At 44.8% G+C, this 24278-nt stretch overlaps 1 protein-coding gene across 4 annotated transcripts in view; it reads left to right on the forward strand.

Annotated features, from left to right (window-relative positions):
* Positions 1 to 24278, forward strand: part of PACSIN2 (protein kinase C and casein kinase substrate in neurons 2) — a 140029-nt gene that overhangs the window by 58069 nt on the left and 57682 nt on the right. The window contains exon 1 of one of the 4 annotated variants that reach the window (XM_032645272.1): positions 21618 to 21751. The exons of the other annotated variants lie outside the window; for them this stretch is intronic. The gene's annotated coding sequence lies outside the window, so the exon portion shown is untranslated. Of the gene's footprint in view, positions 1 to 21617; positions 21752 to 24278 lie in introns of those variants that run through there. 4 annotated transcript variants of the gene reach the window in all.

Consider the following 24278-nt stretch of genomic DNA (forward strand, 5'->3'; position numbering starts at 1 on the left):
GCAGGGAATACGGGTTCGATCCCTGGTCCAGGAAGATCCCACATGCCGCGGAGCAGCTAAGCCCGTGCACCGCAACTACTGAGCCTGCGCTCTAGAGCCCGCGAGCCACAACTATGGAGCCCAGGTGTCACAACTACTGAAGCGTGCATGCCTAGAACTTGTGCTCCGCAACAAGAGAAGTCACCACAATGAGAAGCCTGCGCGCCGCAAGAGTAGCCCCTGCTCATCGCAACTAGAGAAAGCCTGTGCGCAGCAACAAAGACCCAAGGCAGCCGAAAAAATAAATAAATAAATTTAGAAGTATATATATATATATATATATATATATATGGCGGGCTTCCCTGGTGGCGCAGTGGTTGAGAGTCCGCCTGCTGATGCAGGGGATATGGGTTTGTGCCCCAGTCCGGGAAGATCCCACATGCCGTGGAGTGGCTGCACCCGTGAGCCGTGGCCGCTGAGCCTGCGCGTCCGGAGCCTGTGCTCCGCAACGGGAGAGGCCACAACAGTGAGAGGCCCGCGTACCGCAAAAAAAAAAAAAAAAAAAAAAAAGTATATATATATATATATATATATATATATATATATACATATATATATACACATGGCTTAACGCTGCAGATTGTTTTGCGTTCCTGGAGTTTTCAGTGGCACAAGTGAGGGATGAGCGTGTATGTCCTGCTTGCTCAAGTGACATCTGCCCTTGAGGTGGGGCATGGCCAGCGAGACCCAGGGACCAGGAGGAGTTGTACTAGGGACAGGCAGGTAGAGAGGGACATTTGCTGAGTGCCTCACGTATGCAGGCACTCACATATAACATGTCATTTAAATTTCCCATTACTTCCCCCTGAAGTAGGTCAGCCATGTTTCTCCTCATTTTACAGGTGAGAAGAATGAGGCTTAGAAGTTAAAACTTGCACGTATCATAGCTACCACTGCTAGTTCAAGCCCTGCTCTCTTTTTCCCCATTTAAGGGAAACTTTATTTAGCTCACTAGCTTTAGATTGTTGCTTGATAAGTGGGTTCCCTGTTCCTTTTTCCAAATTACTGGATAGTCCTTCATGTTATGGGAACTTTTTAAAAAATAAAATCACATTCAAGTTAGAACTCAGTTGTCAGTTTGTCACCCGAGGTCCACACTGGCACTGTGTCCTTCCTTCCCTGGAATAGAATGCTTTGGCTCCAGCTTGTACGTTTGAATGAAATGGAATAGTGTCTTGAGAAAGTGGCCCCATAGTTGAGTGCGTAGATACTTACAAAATACTTAAAAACCAAACCCTTTTGTGGTTTGCATGACCTTTTTTTTTTTTTTTTTAACTTCAAAGGCACATATTTACAGCACTGCTTGAGAAGTATTTGAGTAGTTTGTTTCCTGACAGAGCTCTGATGGGTGTGAAGTCTAGTCAGTGGTTTCCTAGCCTTCCCGTGGTGGGCATTTTTCAGGATGTGCTGCTTTTTTTTTTTAGTTTATTTGGCTGTGTCGCATCTTAGTTGCAGCACGTGGGCTCTTAGTTGCAGCATGCAGGGTTCTCTCTAGCTGTGGTGCGCAGGCTCCAGAGCGTGTGGCTCAGTAGTTGCGGCATGAGGGCTTAGTTACCCCGCGGCATGTGGGATCTTAGTTACCCGACCAGGGATTGAACCCACGTCCCCTGCATTGGAAGGCGGATTCTTAACCACTGGACCACTAGGGAAGTCCCCCAGGATGTGCTGCTTTTTATTGCTGTTAGGTGGACAGAGCAGAAGTCACTCTTCTTGCAGCATAATGAACCACTGAGGCTGGCAACCAGATGGTGTGACCATCGGCACCCTGCCCTTTGTAAATTATCTCTCCTCTTTCCTTAAAAGCCACTTCCCAGGACTTGCCCTCAGGATCTGTGTGACCCTCTATTGCACTGGTTTATCCCACCTTCTCTTTGCCATGCAAGTTCCTCTACTGGAATGCCCTTCCCTACTTCTCCAGCTGATGAATTCCCACTGAAATGTCAGCCCCATGTACCCTTTCAGAACCCTCCTGTTCCCATAGTGTGTTCTTTCCTAGGCCATGGTGCTGTGTTGGAGGAGGTTGTTCAAATGTCCGTCAAGCCTGTGGGAAGGGGAATGCCTCAGTGATGGCGCCTGGCTTGTTTGACTGAAGCTGGCCCATAGTCACCATCACTCCGGAGGCCCCCGACAGTGGCACTGGGCCAGGCCCCAGACAGACTCCATTTGATCTGCACACCTCTAAGGCAGGTTGGATTCCATTTTACAGATGAGCAGTGCCCATCACAGACCTCTTGAGTTCTTTGCCTGAGGTGATTAGGCCATCAAGGGATCACCCCAGCATGTCTTGTGAAGCATCATAGATGCAGATTTCAGAGGCTAGATTTCAGTTCTAGCTGTATACATCCAGGTGTGCCGTGTCCTTTGGTATTGTTCTCTCTTGCCGTGTCTAGTTTTCAGGGCGGGTAAATTTCACCCCTTCAGCCGGGGTACAGCCCCCTTAGAGTGCTCAGTGCTCAGTCAGACTTTGAGAGAGGGAAGAGCCTCGGAAAGTGCTGGTGCTCTGCACAGGAAAAGATGCCGAGGAACTGCCCACAGAGGCCCTTTGTGTGACAGGAAGTCCTGCTTCTAGAAGGGGCCGCCTCAAAGTGGAGGGGTTGAAAGAAGCTGAAGTGGTTGACCTGGGTCCACTCTGACTCATGCGTGTTGTTAATAATGTCCTTTGTCGAATCTTGGGAACCTGCTTTAACAGAGCTTGGAGGGCGGCCCCATAACTGCCTGCTCTCAGTGGTCAGTGTTTCTCTTCTCCTCTTTCCCTATCACATCTGCCCTTGCTGAATACCCCCATTTTCTTGCCTGAACAAAGGACAACCTCCTGACCCATTCTATATTTTTTCCTTCTACTTTTGCCAGAAAAATCTTTTTGTCTTGTCTGACTTTTCTTTTTTAGTGTTTTTTTTTTAATTAATTTATTTATGGCTGTGTTGGGCCCTCGTTTCTGTGCGAGGGCCCTCCCTAGTCGCGGCAAACGGGGGCCACTCCCCATCGCGGTGCTCGGGCCTCTCACCATTGCGGCCTCTCCCATTGCGGAGCACAGGCTCCGGACGCGCAGGCTCAGCGGCCACGGCTCACGGGCCCAGCTGCTCCGCAGCGCGTGGGATCCTCCCAGACCAGGGCTCGAACCTGTGTCCCCTGCATTGGCAGGCAGACTCCCAACCACTGCACCACCAGGGAAGCCCCTTTTAGTGTTTAAGTATGTCTCTTGAGTTGGAAAACTTGCAGCTCAAGGAAGAAGTAACCCACTGCGCAAGAGCTTCTCACTGAGACAAGGAATCTTTGGGAAGTGTTTGATAAAGCTTAATAGCTGTCTCTGGCGGTGCTCCTCAAAGATTGGCACAGGGGAGGTGGAGCAGCACAGAGAATTTCAAGGAATAAAGATGAAATGAGGGTGCCCAAATCGACAGCCCAGTTCCCTGCAACTTTCATGCACATCTCTTTTTTTTTTTTTTTTTTTTTTTTTTTTTGCGGTACGTGGGCCTCTCACTGTCGTGGCCTCTCCTGTTGCAGAGCACAGGCTCCGGACGCGCAGGCTCAGCGGCCATGGCTCACGGGCCCAGCCGCTCCTCGGCATGTGGGATCTTCCCAGACCGGGGCACGAACCCGTGTCCCCTGCATCGGCAGGCGGACTCTCAACCACTGTGCCACCAGGGAAGCCCCACATCTCTTGTATCTGTGACATCTGTCTCTTGTTAGATGCTGTGTTAGGATGTAAGGACATCCTGAAGTGAATGGGGGAGGTAGTGGTGGTGATGAGCCAGTGCGTCCCCAGGTGCTTGCTTCCCAACCCTGACCGCCAGCTGGACATGAGAGACGAGCAGCGAATTTCCAGGAGGGGGTGTGTGTGTGTATGCTTGATGCCACTTGTGTGAAGGCATTCTAAGATTATGTTAGAATAATACTGCTTCAGCCTTGGCAGGCAGCTTTGCATGCTGTGGTGTAACTGGGGCTCCTTGCTGGGTTGACATGGTAGCCAATCAATGAGTACTTGTTCTTTGGAGCTGTAAAATGAGTCTTTGTTGAATGTGACTGCCTGGGCATCATCATAGAATGCTTACATTTTGGGGACAGAAGAAGCCACATCTGTTGAATGTGTTTAATCGTGGCTGGCAGATACTTCCTTGAGATTCTGATGACCACAAGTCATAACCCTTTTCCATTTGGAATGATAGAAAATCAGAGCTGCAAAGACCCTTATCATTTAGCCCACCCCCACATTGTGGAGATGGGAAAACTGAGTGTCAGGAGAGGGAGTGGGACAGATTTGTGAATGACTCCAGCCCCTTCCCCATTCATGCGAAGAAACCTGGGGTGAGTTACTTGGTGGCTCGGCCTTTGTTCAACTACACGTGAAATGAGGCCTATTACAAACTTGCTGTGAGCGTGAGGGGCCTTGTGGAGAATGGCCTGGAGGGTGGTGGGCACACAGTGCATTACTGCTGTCACCAAGTCAGAAGCCAGGAGGGACCAGTGACGTGTGCTCAGTCTGGCAGCGGTGTCCCCTGCGCTGACAAGTCCTAGGGCTTTGTTATCTTCCTCTGTTCTTCACTTCTAGACTCAGGCAAACTTTGGGCACTCACCCTGGATTATATTAGCTATGTTACATTGTACTCACATTCAATTTAAACATTTTTTTTACATTGTAAAACTAATTGAAAGGAGTTTCATAGTTTTGCTTTTGAAACTGTTTGGCAGCGAGAAATTAATTCCTCTTCCTCTCATTCACTCCCGCGTTTGTTCAGCAGGAACAGCATGTGTGAAGGCGCAGAAGCTAGAGGAGCGTGGTGCTTGTGTGGAGCTGACTGCAGGTTGTTAACTGGCGGAGGGAGTACAGGGTGACTGGGGACATGGTGTGAATGCTAAGCCTGGAGGGGGCGGTGGTTAGAGCTGGGAGGCCCTGCTGGCCACAGTAAGAAGTCTTGGAGGGGTTTCAAGTAGAAGCATAACTTGATCTTCTAAAAGACACACCACCAACCACCATGGTAGCATCATGGAGATAGACAGAAAGGGGGACCAGACTGTTGACTGTGGGATCAGTTAGGCCATTGGCGAACTAGGCAAAAAATGGTGGTGGCCTTATTAAAGGTAGCCATTGTTGTGGGAACTGGCAAAGTAAGATTCAGGAGATACTGAAGAACTAGTGTTGTCAGGTCTTGGAAACTGATTAAATGTAGTGGGGTTAGTAGGGGTTGGGCGTGAGAAGAAAAGGAGTTTCTGGATTGAGCAGCTGGGTGAATGGTGGGACCATTTTCTGATGGAAGAAACCCAAGAATGGGAGTGGGCTCAGGGAAGGTAGGAAATGGTTTGCAGGGACTGTATGATGGCTGAGTGGAGGCATCCAGTAGGCAGTCAGATGTGTGGGTCTGGAGTTTGGGGCCAGAGATGCGTATCCAGGGTTATGAGGTTAAAGGTAGTTTGCTGTGTGGGAACAGAGGATCTTGCTTAGGTAGAGTGTGCAGCTAGAGAGCAGGGCCTGGGACAGAATCCTGAGGACAGAGGAGGAGAAAAATCAGGAGATGTAGTGTTGTGGATGCCAGGGGTGTGATTGTAGGAGGAGAGAGTGCAGGAGGGGCAGTGAGAAGACCTGAAAGAGCTGAGTGGTTTAACACTAGGGTGGCACCTGACACCAGGAAGGTCTTGGGCTTTCTAGTCTGATCAGTTTTATTAGAAAGATGGGAGAGCGGGACTTCCCTGGTGGTCCAGTGGTTAAGAATCCACCTTCCAATGCAGGAGATGCGGGTTCGATCCCTGGTGGGGGAGCTAAGATCCCACATGCAGTGGGGCAACTAAGCCTGCGCGGTGCAACTACTGAGCCCGCAAGCTCTGGAGCCCCTGCGCCACAACTAGAGAGAAGCCCGTGCACCACAATGAAAGATCCTGCATGCCGCAACGAAGATCCTGTGTGCCGTAGTTAAGACCCGAGGCAGCCAAATAAATAAATTAATCAATTTTAAAATAAAAGAAAGAAAGATGGGAGAGGAAGCAGTAGGCTGAGAAATGAACGGGTGGGGTGAGAACTGGAGAACTTGAGAGTGGATAGCTCTTGTAAGAAACTTGGCTATGAAGGGAAGAGGGGTGAGCGACCGCTAGAGAGGGTCTGGGAGTCAAGGCTGAAGACTATAAAGTGGTCCAGCACATCGGCATCTACAAAACAAGTAAAACTTTTAAACAAGCTCCTCGGAACCTGACCCTGCTTCTCCCGCTGCCCAGCACAGACCACGACCTGCCAGCCTCTCCTTGGACTTCACGGTTACCACTTACTGAGGATTCCTTCCTAGTATTCAGAACTTGGATTTTAGTGAGTTTTTCTTTGTGTAAAGTCATGACCCATCCCCTTGAAACATTAATCCAGCTTTGTTACATGAAGGAAGAATACTAGTTCCCTTTTCCTAATTCAAATATATGCATCTTAAAGTGTACACACTGAAGTCATTTTACAGAAATAAGGGGCACTCAACTCCATCCCCAGAGTCTCCTCCAGACCTTGTCACCCCCGACTTGGTTATTTGTTGGTTCAGACATTCAGTCACTTAGCAAATATTTGAGCGTCTACCTCATGCTAAGCACTGGGATTACAAAGATGAAAATACATAATCCTTGCCTTTAACACTTGTGTGTAATGAAGGTCTATGTGCTATTTTATTCTGTTTTTTTGCTTATGCCCAATTTTGGATATAAAGTGGTCCCCCACTTGTCTTTTATAATGACTGCATAGTGTCCACTCTGTCAATTCACCAATGATTTCTCAGTTTGTGAGCATTTGACTTGTCTCCAGTCTTTGGTGTTATAAATATTACTGGGATGAACATTTTGTTCAAGCTATTTTTTCTTTGAATTTATTTGCTTGGGGCTTATTCCCCAGAGTGGGACTGCAGGGTCAGAGGCTGGTAACTGTTATCTGCCTTGTTCTGTGTTTCCAGATTTTTCCATGAAGTCTGTTGGCAATGTTCGAGTTCATTCCTATTTTTCCTGTAGCCCCACTGGCATTGTCATTTTAATTTTTCTCATCTTTACAAGTTATTTCCATTTTTAAAGGAAGCTGTGCTTTTTTCCCCACACGTTAATTTGTTGTGTTAATTTGGCTAGGTTAAGCTGCAGTAACAAGCCAACCCAAAATTTCAGAGGCTTACATAACAAAATGTCTCTTTTGCTTGCTCTGCATGTCCCTTGTGGGGCATTGGGGTACAAGTCCACACAGTCACTCTGGGGCCAGGCTGACTCAGGAGAGCCGCAGTGTGATCCTCCTCAGTGGATGACAGGCAGGCAGGAGAAGGCTGGGTACTTTGTACAGGCTTTTCACTAGTTATGTGGCCTGGCTTAGAGAGAACTTCTGTGAGCGTCCCTGTCTGTGCCCCAGCTGTCTTCTCTCCTGTATATTCATCTTTGACAACTTCTTTATGCAGTGGAAATGGATCTTCAGTTTCATTTCAGTCTTTAGTATATTTTAGGTAGAAAGATTATCAGTTGTGTCAAATCCATTTTTCTTTGCTTTCTGCATTACACTTTATTGTGCAGACGTTTAAATAATGTAAGCTTGGGGCAATCCATCTTTTCCTCTGATATCTTTTGTTTCTTTAATATTACAAATTTATCATTTTCTAAAAGCCAGAGAATAAGCTATTTTCTTTGAGTCGCTTAAAGTAGATTTTTATTTGGCTCCATATGACACTTCAAACTCATCCAAGTATATAACATCAAGTGGTTTTAATCTAAGTTAACTTTGGTCCTTGGTCATACTTTTTTGTTCTGTAACAGTAAAAAAAAAAAACAAAACAAAACACAAAAAAACAAGCAGAACAGTACAACACCCCTTCCTGATAAAAACATTCAGTGAAACAGGAATAGATGGGAACTTCCTCAGCCTGATAAAAGGCATGAATGAAAATTCAGAGGGTTAAAAAAAAAACTCACAGGGTTGCAAAGTAAAACACTGAAATGACAATGATGTCTACTCTCACCGCTTCTATTCACTGCACTGGAGGCTTGCAAGGGCAGTTAGGCCAGAAAAAGAAATAAAAGGCGTACAGATTGGGAAAGAAAAAGTAAAACCATCTCTGTTCACAGATGACATGATCTTATGTATAGGACATCCTAGGGAATCCACTTAAAACCTATTAGAACTAATATACAGGTTTAGCAAGGTTGTAAGATATAAGATCAATGTACAAAAATAATAGTATTTCTATGAACTGACAATGAATAATCCAAAAATGAAATTAAGAAAACAGTTTCATTTATAATAACATCAAAAAGAATAAAATGTTTAAGAATAAATTTAACAAAAGAAGTACACAACTTCTGTACTGAAAACTATAAAGCATTTTTGAAACAAATTAACGGTGACCTGAATAGATATCCCACATCCATGGATTAAAAACATTGTTAATATGGCACTACTCCCCAAATTGATCTACAAATTGAGTGCAACCCCTATCAAAATCCCAGCTTCCTTTTTTTTTTTTTGGTAGAAATCGACAGGTTGATTCTAAAGTTCACATGGAAATTAAAATGCAAAGTACCCAAAATAGAACAATTTTGAAATAGTAGAACAAAATTGGAGTACTCACACTTCCCAATTTCAAAAAGTCCTACAAATCTACAGTATTCAAGACAGTGTAGGGGAGTTCTCTGGTGGCCTAATGGTTAGGACTCTGGGCTTTCACTGCCATGGCTGGGTTCAGTCCCTGGTTGGGGAACTAAGATCCCATAAGCTGTGCAGTGTGGCCAAAAAAAAAAGACACTGTGGTATTGGCATATAGGATAGACATATAGATCAATGGGAGAGAATTTAGAGAACAGAACTAAACCCTTAAATTTATGATCACTTGATTTTGGACAAGGATGCCAAGCCAATTCAGTGGGGGAAAGAATAGTCTTTTCAACAAATAGTGCAGGGACAACTTGATATTTACATGTAAAAGAATAAATTTGGACCTCTACTTCACACCACATAAAAAACTGATACAATAAATCAGAGACCTAAATGTAAAGAGCTAAATTTATAAAATTCCTAGAAGAAAACAGGCTTAAATCTGTCACCTTGGATTAGGCAATAGTTTCTTAGATATGATACCAAAACACAAACAACAAAAGAAAAAAATAGATAAATTGGACTTTATAAAAATTAAAACATTTGTACTTCAAAGCATGCTATCAAGAAAGTGAAAAGAAAGCTTGCAGAATGGGAGAAAATATTTTCAAATCATATCTCTGACAAGGGACTCATACCTAGAATATATAAAGAATTCAGTTAACACTCACCAATAAAAAGACAAATAACGCAATTTAAAAATGGATGAAGGATCTGAATAGGCATTTCTCCAAAGATGATGTACAAATAGTCAATAAGTACATGAAAAGATGCTCAACAGCATTAGTCATTAGGGAAATGCAAATTGAAACTACAATGAGATGTGACTTCACACCCCCTGTGATAGTTATAATAAAAAAGACAGACAAAGCAAGTGTTGGTGAGTATTTGGAGAAATTGGAACCCTCACACACTGCTGGTGGGGATGTAAAACTGCTTGGAAAACAGTCTCGCTGACTGTTGGAAACAAGTAACTTTGGAAAACAGCTCCTCAAAAGGTTAAACATAGAGTTACCATGTGACCTGGCAATTCTACACCTAGGTACCAGAAAGAAATGAAAACATATATCCACACAAAGACTTGTACACAAATTCTCATAGCATTATTCATAATAGCCAAAAAGTAGAAACAACCCAAATGTCCATCAACTTGGTAATGTATAAACAAATTGTGGTTTATTTATACAATGGAATATTACTTAGCAATAAAAGGGAATGAACTACTGATAAGTGCTATAACATGGATGAACCTCGAAAACATCAGGCCAAGTGAAAGAGGCTAGTTGCAAAAGATCACATATGATCACATCGTATGATTCCATTTATATGAAATGTCCAGCAATAGGCAGATCCATAGAGACAGAAGTAGATTAATGGTTGCCAGGCACTGGAGGAGAGGGGAATGGGGGTACAGAGTTTTTTTTGGGGGGTGATGAAATGTTCTAGAATTGACTGTGGTCATGATACACAACTCTAAACACACTAAAAATCATTGTGTACGTGTCAAATGGCTGAAATGTGTATGAATTATATTTCAATAAAGGTGTTGAGAAAATAGCAAAAGTTTCAGGTACTTAAACCATTACCCCTCCCACAACTTCTCCTGGCAAGTAATATCATTCCTTTGTCTTTTTCACTTGTAGAAAAAAAATTTTATTTTTTCTTGAACCTCCTGAACTGTGATTTCCCGGGTTAAACACAAAACCCTACAGTAAGGGAGGAGGAGGAGGAGGGAGATGTGGCTGCCAGCTTGAAGGGGAGGGACTGGGACTGGCGGGTCTCCATCTCCAGGCCATGTTAGTTTCCCTGTCCTTAGTGCAGGGCTCCATTCTGGTGACACCACTTCCTACTGAATTCATTGACCACGGTGACTCAGCTTCTAAGTCTGTGAAAGGACAAGCAGGTATTAAAGAGAGTGTGGACAGTCCCCGGAGCACCACAGGCTCTCTGCTGTAACCTTCATTCTCGCCAACTGTAGGGGCTTATTCAACAGTAGACACGTAATGACCCTGTGCCATGTGCAGATTCTGAGATTCAGAGGTGAAGACGACATGGGTTGCCTTGAGCAGATCACAATCTAATTATTACTTCTCAATGCATTTCTTTCCTTTTGATGCATAGAATATAAAAATCTGTATTTGGAGTAAAATGCTGTCTTAATTGCTGAGTAGTTAAGAAGGAATTTGAGGTTTTAAGCCAGCATTATTTCTTTCCATTTAGTTTTAGTTTTTGTTCTGTAATGGCTATGTAATAATAGTAATAGATAATAACATTTGTTAGGCTGATCACAGTCATCATCCTGCTCGAGCCTCACCACCCTCCGAGGAGCTTCCCTGCAACAGGCTGCACTAATGCAGCGGGCCAGGGGGAAAAAAATCCAACTTTAGAAATCTACTAATTGGGTCTGGTGCTAGGTGGAGCATTCCCAAATTCAACAGTTTATCAAAGGCCTGGTATATGCAAATCCCACATTTAAAATGCAAGCTCTTCTTCCAATCCAAGAACATGGACGTAGATGTAGAGAATGGACATGTGGACCCAGTGGGGGAAGGGGAGGGTGGGACCAACTGGGAGATTAGGTTTGACATAAATACACTACCATGTGTGAAATAGATAGCTAGTGGGAACCTGCTGTATAGCACAGGGAGCTCAGCTCCGTGCTCTGTGACGACCTAGATGGGTAGGATGGGGGTGGGGTGGGAGGGAGGTCCAAGAGGGAGGGGATATAGGCATACATATAGCTGATTCACTTCATTGTACAGCAGAAACTAACACAACATTGTAAAGCAGTTTTACTGCAATTAAAAAAATAAAAGCAAGCTCTGTGAAGTCAAAGACTTTATCTTGCTCATGTGATCTCCCCTACCTGAACATAGTAGGTGTACAAGATATGTTAATTGGTAAATAAGTGAATGACCAAAAGGGACTGGCCTCAGTGCAGTGATACTGTTTGTGCAGCAATTTCTAACAGTCCTTCCATCGTCTGAGAGCTAGTCAGGGCAGGGAATGTGTCTCTTTTAGTAGGTGAGGAAACTGAGGCTGGCTGGGAAATGGCTTATGCAGGTAAAAGCCAGAGTGAGCACTAGAGTCCAGGTCTCCTGGCTCTATGGTCTCACTGTACATTCCAGTCCCACCCCAATCTAAAAACATGGGTATATTTCTCACAACAATATTGCCCTGTGGGGATGTGTCCCATTCCCACTCTGGGGTTGGCTCCTCATAGGGGCTGTGGAGAGGGGAGTAGATTTGAAAATGTGTCATTTTTAAAGTAACTTTCTCTATTTTTAAACCTATGGAGCATCAACTCAGTATTTAGCTTAGGGAAATCTTCAGCCTGAGTCTCCACATTCCCAGGGTGCTTGCCAACCAGAGGTCTAAAAAAGTATCACTGCAAAGAAGTCCAAGGCTCGGACCTGTCAGCTGACATGTTTCCATTACATAAGAAAAATGAGTTTTGGGGACACATCTAAATTCTGTTTGCTCCAGATCCTCAGTAAATCATGTGGGTGAACCAGCAGCTGATAGGCTGGACTGAGGCCAGGTGACTTGGAGTCTCATCCTACCTTTGCTGCCTATTCTCTGTAACCTGAGACAGTTATTACCCAGAACATGAAAAGCCATCAGAAAATGACCAGGGAGCTGGCCATCACTTGTTTTCTTTCAGCTATTAGGATGTAAAAGACACGAGGGGCAAAACAGTCATTTTAAGGGTGACTACATGACTCCAAATCTAGTATTTTTTAATACTGATTTCTTGCACAGAAAATCTGTCACCTTCTCTAACCTTCAAGATCCAACTCAGCACCTCTTCTCTCCCCTTCTCTTCCCTTCACCTTGTGGTCCTGTCTCATTTCTTGAGCACCTGTTTTGGATTATACATAGATAAAGACAGCAGAGTCCTTCCCCTGTGGAATTAACAAGTAAAGTAGGAGACAGACCTTTGTGAGCCTGTGCAGATGGCGCGTGGCAGGAGGAAATGGCAGAGCCTAAAGGACACCAGGAAATTGCCAAGTGGCCTGTTTGGGGCCATGCATGTTTGTACATCCTCTTCTTGGTGTGGTCCTTGACACACAGTACATACTCAGTGAGCCCTTCTGAAAGAAAGAACTTCCCTAACTGCTTCTGAAGCCAGCTGTGTGATAGAACAGTTTTAAGATTTGAGTGCATTTCCTGTAAGATAATCGGAAAGGAAAGGTCAAGGCTTTTAACACCTCCTTGCATATCCCAAAGGTAGAGGCTTTTTTAAGCTTTTTCTGCATCTGGGGCATTACTTCCTTCTTCAGGCCAATTGTAAAAATAAAATAAACAGACACATCTTTCTCTGGATCTACAGAACCCTCTTAATTTTCATTCTCAGGCCTTAGGAATTCACAGCTGAGTATTCACTATTCATATCTTCTGCTGCTTTGTGAGTCCAGAAAACAATTTAGAAACTAAAGTCCTTGTGCCGATCCAGAGTGAGTGATTTCAAAAGATCTTCTCTAAACTTACCTGAAGTGACTGGTGTGCTTCAAAAACATTTTACATTCTGCTCAGTTTCAATGGCATTGGTTTTTAGGACTGTCAGCTTGAATCTAGCATTCAGCAAGATGTTTTTATTTTACTCTGTGCGTGTATGGGTAGGGGTAGTGAGGAAACGAGCTTGGGAATAGTCGGCTGCACAGAACAGGCAAGACTTCTTACCTCCCGGTCTCGTTCTGAAGTTACTGAGTGGAAGACTGAGCCTTCTGGAGATGGGGGTCCAGGACTGCTCGGTGGGGAGGAGAAGCTGCTCTGGTTCATGTCTGTGCAGCTGGCCCTCCAACAGTGTGGGACCCACAGGGGTGCTGGACTTTTTCTGCTTCTTGGAACTACGTGGCTTCAGCGGAAAGGGTTCGGGGCCCGCATCCCCGCTCCTTATCCGCATTGGGCCTTGAGAAAGTCTGGGTCAGGGAGAGCTGAGCTCAGGGATACACAGGGCACGATTGCTGCTGGGCACATGTTTGTTGAATGCTTGCACCCGGAAACCTAGTCAGGGAGTTGGGGTAGACATTGTGGTATGACAGAAGTTGAAAGAATGAGGCCATTTTGTTTCATCCTTGGTATTCTTTCAAAACTTGTGTATCATTGTTTCTACTGCTGTCTGTGTGGTCTCAGCCACCATCATCCCTCCCTGGGAAATTCTAAGGTAGCTGTTTCGCTGTTTCTCAGACATGCCAGACAGGCCTTCCGTGCCATATGTGATCTTCCTTTTGCTGGGGGCCTTCTCCCTAGAGGTCCTCACGGCTCCTCCTTCGCATTTTGTCTCAGATGTCTCCTTTTCAGTGAGACCTGCTCTAGCCACCCTACTTAAAAGTACAGTCTCCTTTCCACGTCCATCCTCATCCTTCTTCCTTGCTTTATTTCCTTGCTTTATTTCTCCGCATAGCTGCTACTGTGTGATTTATTTTCTTTGTCAGTCATCTGTGCTAGAGCATAAACTCCGTGACGGTGGAGAGATTTTTGTCTGCTCCATACCCTGTTAGATTCCCTAGCACATCATGTGACTATGGGTGTGGAAAGAATGGAAAATAAAAGCAGTAGGGTGGATAGATTACCAATGCATTCCCAATGGATATATTTAAAAATAAACCTCCTTTTGGTTGCTGCTTTGATTTATTTAAAAAAATCATCTTTCTTCATTTGTTTTGAAACAAAATGCATAATACACATTTTCACTCAAAACTTTGAGCCAATGCCAGCCCCATCTGTCCTTTGCCTGCATTCCCAGGCTCCCCTTAGCATGTTAGAGTCTATGCAGAACTTAAAGATCGCCTACTTTATGAACAGGGAAATCGAAGCCCCAAAGAGTCTTGTGCTGAGACCAAGGTCATTCTGTTCCATCTCACTAAATTTGCACCAGAGCCAGGGAAGGGAACCAACATTTATTGTTTGCCACATAAGAGACAGGCACTTCCTTGCATTATCTAAGCTAATCCTTGTTAAGTCTGCAGAGTGTACATGGTCATCCCCCTTTGTTTTATGAGTGGAAAACCAGAGGCACAGAGCAGTAATGTGATTTGCTTGGTGCACACGACTAGTCAGACCTGGATGGTTGGGCCAGTCCTATTCCCAGCCAGTGCTCTCAGTGACACCCCCGAAGCCCCTCACGGCATGCACAGGGAATCTCCTCCTCAGCGGTTGTGGGGAGCATCGAGAGCCTTCTGTCCAGACCTGGTGGTGTTTGATGCTGCTGCTGGTCACCTGTGTTTTCATTGGCTCAGTGTGTTCCATTTTCTTGCCGTGAGCACGTTCTCAAGTTGACCTTTGTCTCTGTGGGCAACATTTTCCATGGCTCAAAGCCAGTGTGTGTTGGGGCGGTTCTTCTGGGCTTTTGGTAACAAACCAAATTGGAATTGCAGTGATTATGGGACTTGATAAATAATTTATGTTGCAAAAGATTAAAAAATTAGCCCTAAACAAAGTGAATTTTAAGGGCTGCCTAAGTACAGTTTCTTCATTGAAACTGTTTATCAGTTGGCAGCAAAGCTGTTTCTCAAACAAGTTTTTCTGGTGCTCTTGACTCCAGACAGAATTGTAGGTGAGTATGTAGTATGTCCAAAACAGGTCTTTGGGCATGTGAAAGAGTGGCATTTTGGTCAGGAGAATAATTACTTTCATGGGGGATGAAGAGAAGAGACATGGTGAGTAGGGCTGGGGAAGGGGGAACAGGGAGGAGCCAGGCTCTGACTAATATGACTCTGATGAATATGGCACAGACACGCCGGGACTCTGAGGTTTCCTGAGAGATGCATTCATTCCCTGGCTCCATTTCTTCCTTCAGTGACTGTCACTGAGCTTCAGGTACTGTGATAGGCACCAGGGTACCCCCAGGAGCGAATAGTCTGGTTGTGGAGATAGAGTTATAGCAGCCAAATAATAGCTCCATGGAGGAATTATACTGGGACAGTGCTAGGCAGAGGGTCATTGGCATGGTTGTGAGGCTCCTCGGAGAAGATGACGCTCACACTGGCGCTTGCAAGATGAGTAGGAGTTGTTGAGGAAGGTCAGTCTCAGGCAGCACTGTGCTGCACATGTGGGGCCCCCAGGCCGGAGACCTGTGGGTTTATTCTCTGTGTGGGCCCAAGAGGGTCCTCTGTGTGAAGCTGCACATTAAAAGGTGTGTATGTGTAGTTAAAAGACATGCAGTGGAGATGGGGGTCCAAGACAGGGAGGTGGGGTGTTCATGCAGGTGAAGAAAGGGAGAACGTGGTCACACACACACAAAATGCCTTGAAAGGTTGTACATTAATGATAGAAATTGTGCTGCAGTTCTTTACCACATTTACTAGTATTTGAGCACTTCGTATAGCGCACTCTGGGGCCTCGGTTATTTTTGAATTAGTTTGGCTTTTATTAAAAGCCTCAAAAAAGTTCTCTCTTCATGAATGTACATTTCCATACTCGCATCAAACTTTAAAACCTATAAGGTCCTATTCATATCAAGTTGCTCATAAAATTAGAGAAAAATTTCAAAGCTTCTTTAAACTTTCTTTGTCTCACGTTTCTCCAATGGGGAAAATGCCTGGAAGACTGTCAAAGAACTGGCTGTTCTCATAAGTATTTGAGGAGAACAGTGTGAGTCATTGTAGCTTTTTGCTGGTATTTTAGTATCCGGTTTATTTTTAAACAGTTCTGTGCAACTGGAGTTTCTTCCATGGTTTCTGTTACCATGGCTTCATAATATTTCCTCAAATCTGCTTGTTCATACTTTCACACACTTTAGTATCAAATTTACAATTCCTTAGAATTAGAATATCTTATTCATGATATCCAAGAATGTTTTTCCAGCTGCAATAGCATTTTTCTCCAAATGGAAAAAGTTAGCTGTTTTTCCCACTATGGATTTTGGGGAGAGAAAAGGTTTGGTTTTGTGAAGGACCGTGCAGTGAGTAGGGTGGGTAGAGATTATTAGGGGGTGCCCATTGGCCATCTGAGCAGGGGACCAGTGGCATCTCTCTGGAGCCACTTCCCCTTTAGGTCCCATAGTGAGCGTACAGGATAGACAGGCTGCTGCTACCTTTGCTTGGGAAGTGATGGCACTGGATGTTTTGGTCCAGACATCCAACAGACTTGGTTCTCCTTAAGCACAAGTGTGTGTTTGTTCTCTTGCTCTTATTTGTTTATTCATTTATTTTTGGACTTGATTGAGGCTTCCACTTTGGGAAGGTTTCTTGTTTTAAGATTTGCAGTCAAAAGAAAAACAGTGCTGGTCCTGGCAGTCGTTGGTGAAGTTTGCCTTGCTCTCTCTTCCTGGCATTCAGGACTATTCAAGGAGACACTTTTCTGAATTTCACTGCTTTGAGAAATGTGTATTTCTTAAAGGACTGTTCAGGATTTAGAGAAAGTCCCAGAGCAATATGGAATTGTAGAGGTAGTTTGTTTCCAGTCTCTTAAAGTTTTTGACCTCTTCCACTTTTCAGGGATAACCAGGTTTTCCTAGTATCAGACTAGGTTCTGGTCCTGTATCTAAGGCATATATATATATATATATATATATATATATATATATATTTTTTTTTTTTTTTTTTTTTTTTTTTTTTTTTTTTGCGGTACGCGGGTCTCGTACCGCCGTGGCCTCTCCCGTTGTGGAGCACAGGCTCCGGACGCGCAGGCTCAGCGGCCATGGCTCACGGGCCCAGCCGCTCCGCGGCATGTGGGACCCTCCCAAACCGGGGCACGAACCCATGTCCCCTGCATTGGCAGGCTGACTCTCAACCACTGCGCCACCAGGGAAGCCCCCTAAGGCATATTATAGGGGACTCGTCTGGCCAAACATTTTTAAATTCTACTATAAATATTAATGCTGACTTAATGATAGAGCAATTCCTAATACTTGAGAATTTAAAGTATGTTATCACTGACTGGACCTTTGGTTACTAACACAGCTGCTTCCACTGATTCAGAGAGGACCCCTTTTCCAACAACAGAACCAAAATAAAACGTGGTTCTGAGTGCTCTGGAGGCTGCCCAGGAGGCTCCACGTGGGAAGGTCTTCCAACTGAGTGACTGTATACAAGCTGGCCATTATAGAATAATTGACTTTTAAAGAATCACTGAAAAATTAAATTTTGCTTTCAGCTCAAGAAACATTTGTGATTAATAATCTGAAAAACTAGTTGTTTTTTTCTTTCTTATGTAATCTAAGAGATGTCACCATATGGCTTCATGAGTGAAATTACTAACAACAGTATATTATTGTAAAGATCTTATAGATCTCATAGAGGTGATGGTGGTGGGAGGTAGGGCTGGATGAGAGAGGATGGTCAAGGAAGCTCCTTTCAGGATTTTTGGGCAGAGGCTCCTGTGGTGTCAGGGAGCTGGCCACACACTTACCTTAAGGAAGAGCATTCTAAGGAGAGGGAACAGCATGTACAAAGGCTCTGAGGCAGAGATGAGCTTAGTGTGTTGGAGAAACAGCAGGAAGATAATTGTGGCTGAGATAGAACAGGATCAGCCAGTGGGTGAGATCAGCCAAAGTGGCAGGCAAGGGCCAGATCAGGATGGGACCTGTAGCAAAGGTGACGAATTAGGGTTTAGCTCTGAGTGCGACGGGTTTGGAGCAGGGAAGTGACAGGATTTAAGTATTTTTGAAGGTTGTCCTGAGGGAACTAGAAATTGAAAGTGAGGGTAGATTTTCTGTTCTACCTAACATTGGGGTTACTTGGAAAAACATTAAACTTTTGTTCTCATTTTAGCTTTGAAATTTTAGAGTTATTAATACAACCTGTATTCCTAGTGATCTGGGATTCTGTGAAGTTTTCTGGGTTCTTTTTGAGGAGAGGTATTGTGTAAGTAAATGTACTCTGGTTGTTGATAAAATGATCTCTGCATGATCCTGTCAATTAAAACATGTAATTATTAATACAGTAGTGTGTAAAATAGTTCCCAGCCTAGCCAGCAGCTGGACGATTACAAGTTATGAGAAACTCATCAAGTTTAAACCACATGGGGATTTTTGTATAGAAGTGCGATACCAGTTCCTCCTTCCTTCCTCACTGTTCCTGTTTCAGGGTGGGCACCCTACCATGCTGTCTAGATCTCTGAAGCCTGGGTGGCCTGTGCCCCCTCTCTACCCCCATCTTCCCCACCCCACCCTTTCCCCAAGGATTCCTCTGGCTGGGACACCCTGCCCCTGCTCCTGTACACCTGCCTGATTCCCACTGGCTCCTCAGGATTCAGCTTGGCGTCCCCAGGCTGGGAGACTGTCTGCGCTGGACACTCCTATTCCAGCCTTCCTCAGCACCGTGGTGGAGAGCAGCCATGTCCACCCTGAACTAAGGTATTTCATCCGCCCAAGAACCCCGAGGAGTAATAGGAAGTATTAGTTTTATTTTCTAGATGAGGAAGAGGTTGAGGCTCAGAGAGGTTAAGTAGTTGCCCATGGTTATCTAGCTAGTGTGCGGCAGGGATTCATTCACTGTTCATTCATTCTCTCATTATTGCCTCGTCATGCTGGGCGCTGTGCCCACCTCTGAAATACACCTGTGAGTGAGGCAGGCGTGGGCTATGTGTCTGTCTCCCTCCCCAGCCACCCTGAGTTGCTTGAGCAGGCACACTTCCAGAACAGGACTCCTCCGCAGGTGCTCGGTGAATGCTGAATGAATGAATGCATGAATGCTAACATCCTACCCTTACTGGGGCCTTGGTTGGAGCGCCAGCCCATCAGGCCCCCAACCTTTAGTTTAGTCGGAGTCATGCTCATGTTCCTCCCTTCTCCCTCTCCTTCAGTCTTCCATCGCCCCTGTCTCACCCAGGAGGAAGTGTAGCCTGGCAGCTACAGGGCAGGCTCTGGGGTGCCTGGCCTGGGTTTGAATCCCAGCTCTGCTGCTTCCTAGCTCTGTGGCCTTGATCAAGTTATTTAAACACTTTTGTGCCTTGTTTCTTCACCTGTAAAATGAGGGTGATAATAGCTGCCTTGTAGGGCTGTTCTGAGAATGAATGTTGCCTAGCACCTAGGAAGTGCTCAATAAATATTGATTTACTGTTATTTCTGCCATCTAGTGAGGACAGGAACCGTGTCCCATACAACTCCGAGGGCAGTTGTGAACCCCTCACCACTCTTACCATGGTGTCTGCAACTGGTTCAGGGCTTGTAAACGATGGATGAGGGAAGAAAAGGTGGGAGACGGTACTGGACTGCACGTGACTGTCCAGGTTAGAGTTCCACACACACTGGTGCGTGTCTGATGGCTGTGGGGCACGTGGATGCCGACCCTGTGAGACCCTTGTGAGGGGCAGGACTGCCTGAACGATGGTCAGCTTTTGGCCCCTTATTTTTCCTGCTCTTTTCTCCTACTGTCCTAAGTTTGGCAGGTTTCCTTGTTTTGTCCTACTTGTTTTCTCCCTTCTACCCATCCTGCTCCCTATCAGTCTTGATGTTTTAGTCCAGTAAGTTATTATATCAGCTCATGTTGCCAGTACCCCTCTTAGCAACAGTAACTGATAACTGAAATGACCCCTCATCACCTACTTTTGCCCAGATGCTGTTATGCCTTTGCTGTGTCTGCTGCCGCCTTAGTAGTGATGTTTCTAAGATTATTACTTTCATTTGCTTAATATTTTCATTCTTTTAGTCAGTGAAGCACATGGAAATACATTTAAGTTACAGAGAGCATAATATATCAGAAACTTGAATATTCATTCAAATCTGAGTGTTCAAGCTCATCTAACATCTCATTAGAAACCATTACGCTATACATTTAGCATCTGTCTCTAAGATTAGGAATATCAGTAAGAAATAAAATACAGTTACTTCAAGGTTAGATTTACTTTTGTTTTTTAAATTTTTATTTTATATTGGAGTATAGTTGATTTATAATGTTGTGTTAGTTTCAGGTGTACAGCAAAGTGATTCAGTTATACATATACACACATATCTATTCTTTTTCAGTCTTTTCCCATATGGGTTATTAGAGTATTGAGTAGAGTTCCCTGTTCTGTACAGTAGGTCCTTGTTGATTATCTGTTTTATATATAGGAGTGTGTATATGTTAATCCCAACCTCCTAATTTATCCCTCCCCCTACCTTTCCCCTTTGGTAACCATAAGTTTGTTTTCTAAGTCTGTGAGTCTGTTTCTGTTTTGTAAATAAGTTCATTTGCATCATTTTTAAAGATTCCACATGTAAGTGATATCATATGATATTTGTCTGATTTACATCACTTAGGATGATAAATTTACTTTTGAACCTGAACTGTCAGAAGCTTTCATTTTGTAATTCTTAACTTTTCCCATTGACTCAAACCAGGTTGAGAGATTGGATCACCCAAATCATGGAGGTGTTCTTTTTGTTTTTATCAGTATGCTGTTTATTCTTTTTTTATATATATAAATTTATTTTTAAAAATTTATTTGTTTTTGGCTGCGTTGGGTCTTTGTTGCTGTGCAGGCTTTCTCTAGTTGTGTCAAGCAGGGGCTACTCTTCGTTGCGGTGCGCGGGCTGCTCATTACAGTGTCTTCTCTCGTTGCAGAGCATGGGCTCTAGGTGCATGGGCTTCAGTAGTTGTGGCTCGCAGGCTCTAGAACACAGGCTCAGTAGTTGTGCACAGGCTTAGTTGCTCTACAGCATGTGGGATCTTCCCGGACCAGGGCTCGAACCCGTGTCCCCTGCATTGGCAGGCGGATTCTTAACCACTGTGCCACCAGGGAAGCCCGGAGGTTCTTTTAAAACATTTTAAACTCAGGAACATCTAAGAGTTTGCTTAATCCCACACTCTTTAGGCGAAGGTAGTAGGATGCTGAGAAAATGCCCTAGGTCCCGCAACTGTTTAGTGGCAAATTTGGAGCGAGTCTTCCAAATTTCGGCCCTGAGAGCCCTTTGTAAGAGTAAAACATGACTTCAGAATCATCAAAAATTAAATTATGTTCAGTGCAGCTTTACCAAGTTCATTTGTTTATTTGAGGTATATGAATATCTGTCTGTAATTTTCTTTAAAAATTGGCATTCCCAGCAAGGTGCACCCAGTGATTCCCTAAACCAGACTGATGAACCACCACCATCGCTGCCTCTTGGGGGGAATTAATTGTGTTCAGGCATTCACAACATCCCACTAAGATTAAAGGACATCGGTCCACCAGGATATCCATGCGTGGATAACAGGTGTCCAGGTAAGGTTGAATGGAGTGAGTCCTGAACACTCTGCAAATGTATACATCAAAGTAATTTTATATTTATAAGTTTCATAAATGTTTATTTACTTGAAGCTTTTTAAAAACAAACAAAAAACTGCAGCCAATATGATTTCTGTATTTACCAAGTGAGAAGTTAGAAGCTGTGTTGAGGCTCATTTGTCCACACTGCAGCTGAAGTCTCCTTTTCACACGGGCTTATTCTTTTCCCTTTTCTGTCCATTTCTTATTCACGTGTAATATTATTAGTGCTATTTCATCTCCTAAAATATCCTCAGGGACTTCCCTGGTGGCGCAGTGGTTAAGAATCCGCCTGCCGATGCAGGGGGCACGGGTTCGAGCCATGGTCCAGGAAGATCCCACATGCCGCGCAGCAGCTGAGCCCGTGTGCCACAACTACTGAAGCCTGCACGCCTAGGGCCTGTGCTCCACAACAAGAGAAGCCACCGCAATGAGAAGCCCGTGCACTGCAATGAAGAGTAGCCCCTGCTCGCTGCAATTAAAGAAAGCCTGCGCGCAGCAATGAAGACCCAACGCAGCCGAAGGAAGGAAGGAAGGAAGGAGGGAGGGAGGGAAGGAAGGAAGGAAGAAAGAAAGAAAGAAAAGAAAGAAGGAAGGAAAGGAAGGAAGAAAGAAAGAAACAAAGAAAGAAAGAGAAAGGAAAGAAAGAAAGAAAGAAAAAAAAGAAAGAAAGAAATATCCTCAGATTCATTGTGTGAAACAAGTAAGACTCCAAAGGCCAAGGTGTGTTTTGGGGTCATTTTTTCTCTGTGCCTCTTAGGGTGTCTTTCTACCCTTTCTCATGGGTGTGTAATCACCCCCTTAAATGTAGATTGAGGATATCAGGTTGAACTCTTGCTTTTTTTTTTTTTTTTTTGCAGTACGCAGGCCTCTCACTGTTGTGGCCTCTCCCGTTGCGGAGCACAGGCTCCAGACACACAGGCTCAGCGATCATGGCTCACGGGCCCAACCGCTCCGCGGCATGTGGGATCTTCCCAGACCAGGGCACGAACCCATTGTCCCCTGCATCGACAGGTGGACTCTCAACCACTGCGCCACCAGGGAAGCCCTGACCTCTTGCTTTCTAAACTGTATTTGAGAGGTTCACCAAATATCGTTAGAACCTGTGAGCCCAGAGCCCCTAGTGAAGTAACTGGACAGAGTCAGAGTGGGAAACTGTATGTACCGTGACATTCCCCCAGTCTTGGCTCTGACTGGGAAAGACCCAAACCCCCGAGGTGTGACTGTGAGGGCCTGGTGTGGTCGTGCAGGGCCAAGACGCGATGCTGTATAGCTGTTAGGAGTGATGGGGAGGCGGCGTGGACAGCAGTGCAGGTGCTCAGGGTGGCTTGTTGGCCATGACTGCAGCACAGACAGACAGTGGATGACAGGAGAAGAAAGGGCTGAGTAATGAGAATGAAGGCTAGCAGAGCAGAGCCCCGCCACGAGGAGCCCTCATTGGTTTTGACGGCCTTGTGGTGACCAAAAGAATAGATATTTGGACTTGAAACTGTCACGGGCTTAGCAGTACAGGGCGCGTTGAATGAGCAAAGCTATGGAAGCCGGGTGGTCACACCTGAGTGGGAACACACCTGCTTTGGAACTGATGCTGTGCTGAATCAAAGCAGCGCCACATTTGATATTGTGGAATAGCTTCCCTGTTTAGAAAATTTTGTTTTTCTTTAACTTAACCCAACGTGATTTTTTTCTGTGGGAGGAAGAGGCCCTGTAGTGTTGGCTAAACAAAATAAGATGTGTTTTTTCCCCCCACTCTTTTTGTCTTTTCTTCTGAACTGTGACATTCCAGGGTCTGAGCCATGTTTGTTTTTGGCAGAATGGCTGTGTCCTAATAGAGTTCTTGAAATTCCCCTTCCTCTCACCAGCTCTTACTTCAGTTTGCAGCAGGTAGTTCTGTGCCATCAAGTGGATGCGAATCCTTTACTAGTTTCAGGAGGTGGTTTTCACAGCAGCACCAAGCTTTGTCTGTGAGAGATGCTGACTGTTTTTTTCATCTCTGGAAGTACCTTTGAGTGTGTTCGGCCCACACTGCCCGCCCTTGTAGGTGCTTCTGGAGGACCCTCCCCTCCCCGTCTGGGGCCTGGGACTTGCCCAGTTGTGGCATGTGCTTCCCTTGGAGTGGACAACCTTTAAAACTGAGCATCTCGCAGTGCACAAGCTGCTTTCCACTGTTGAAGTCAATGCACTACACAATGTTCCAGAGATATAAGTCTCTTTATTTGCTGATCTCTATCTCTTCCTTTGAGGAATGTTCACTTTTCCAGATGAAATCATTGGCAACAAAATAATGTGCTGGACATTTGAGCCATTAAAAAAAAGCGTTCCTGCTTTGCTAATGGTGCAGAGGAGTGTATTACCTCAGGCCCTACTCCCTGGACACCAGCCGGGTGGGAGGTGGCTTGAGGGCCAGAGAGAAGCAGGAAAGCCCGTCCTTTCTCTGGAGGGACTGACTGGACGTACAGAAATTGCCTGAGCTGGAGGCAGAGAG

Source organism: Phocoena sinus, chromosome 10 (genome assembly GCF_008692025.1).
Source record: "Phocoena sinus isolate mPhoSin1 chromosome 10, mPhoSin1.pri, whole genome shotgun sequence".
NCBI classification, from domain to species: domain Eukaryota; kingdom Metazoa; phylum Chordata; class Mammalia; order Artiodactyla; family Phocoenidae; genus Phocoena; species Phocoena sinus.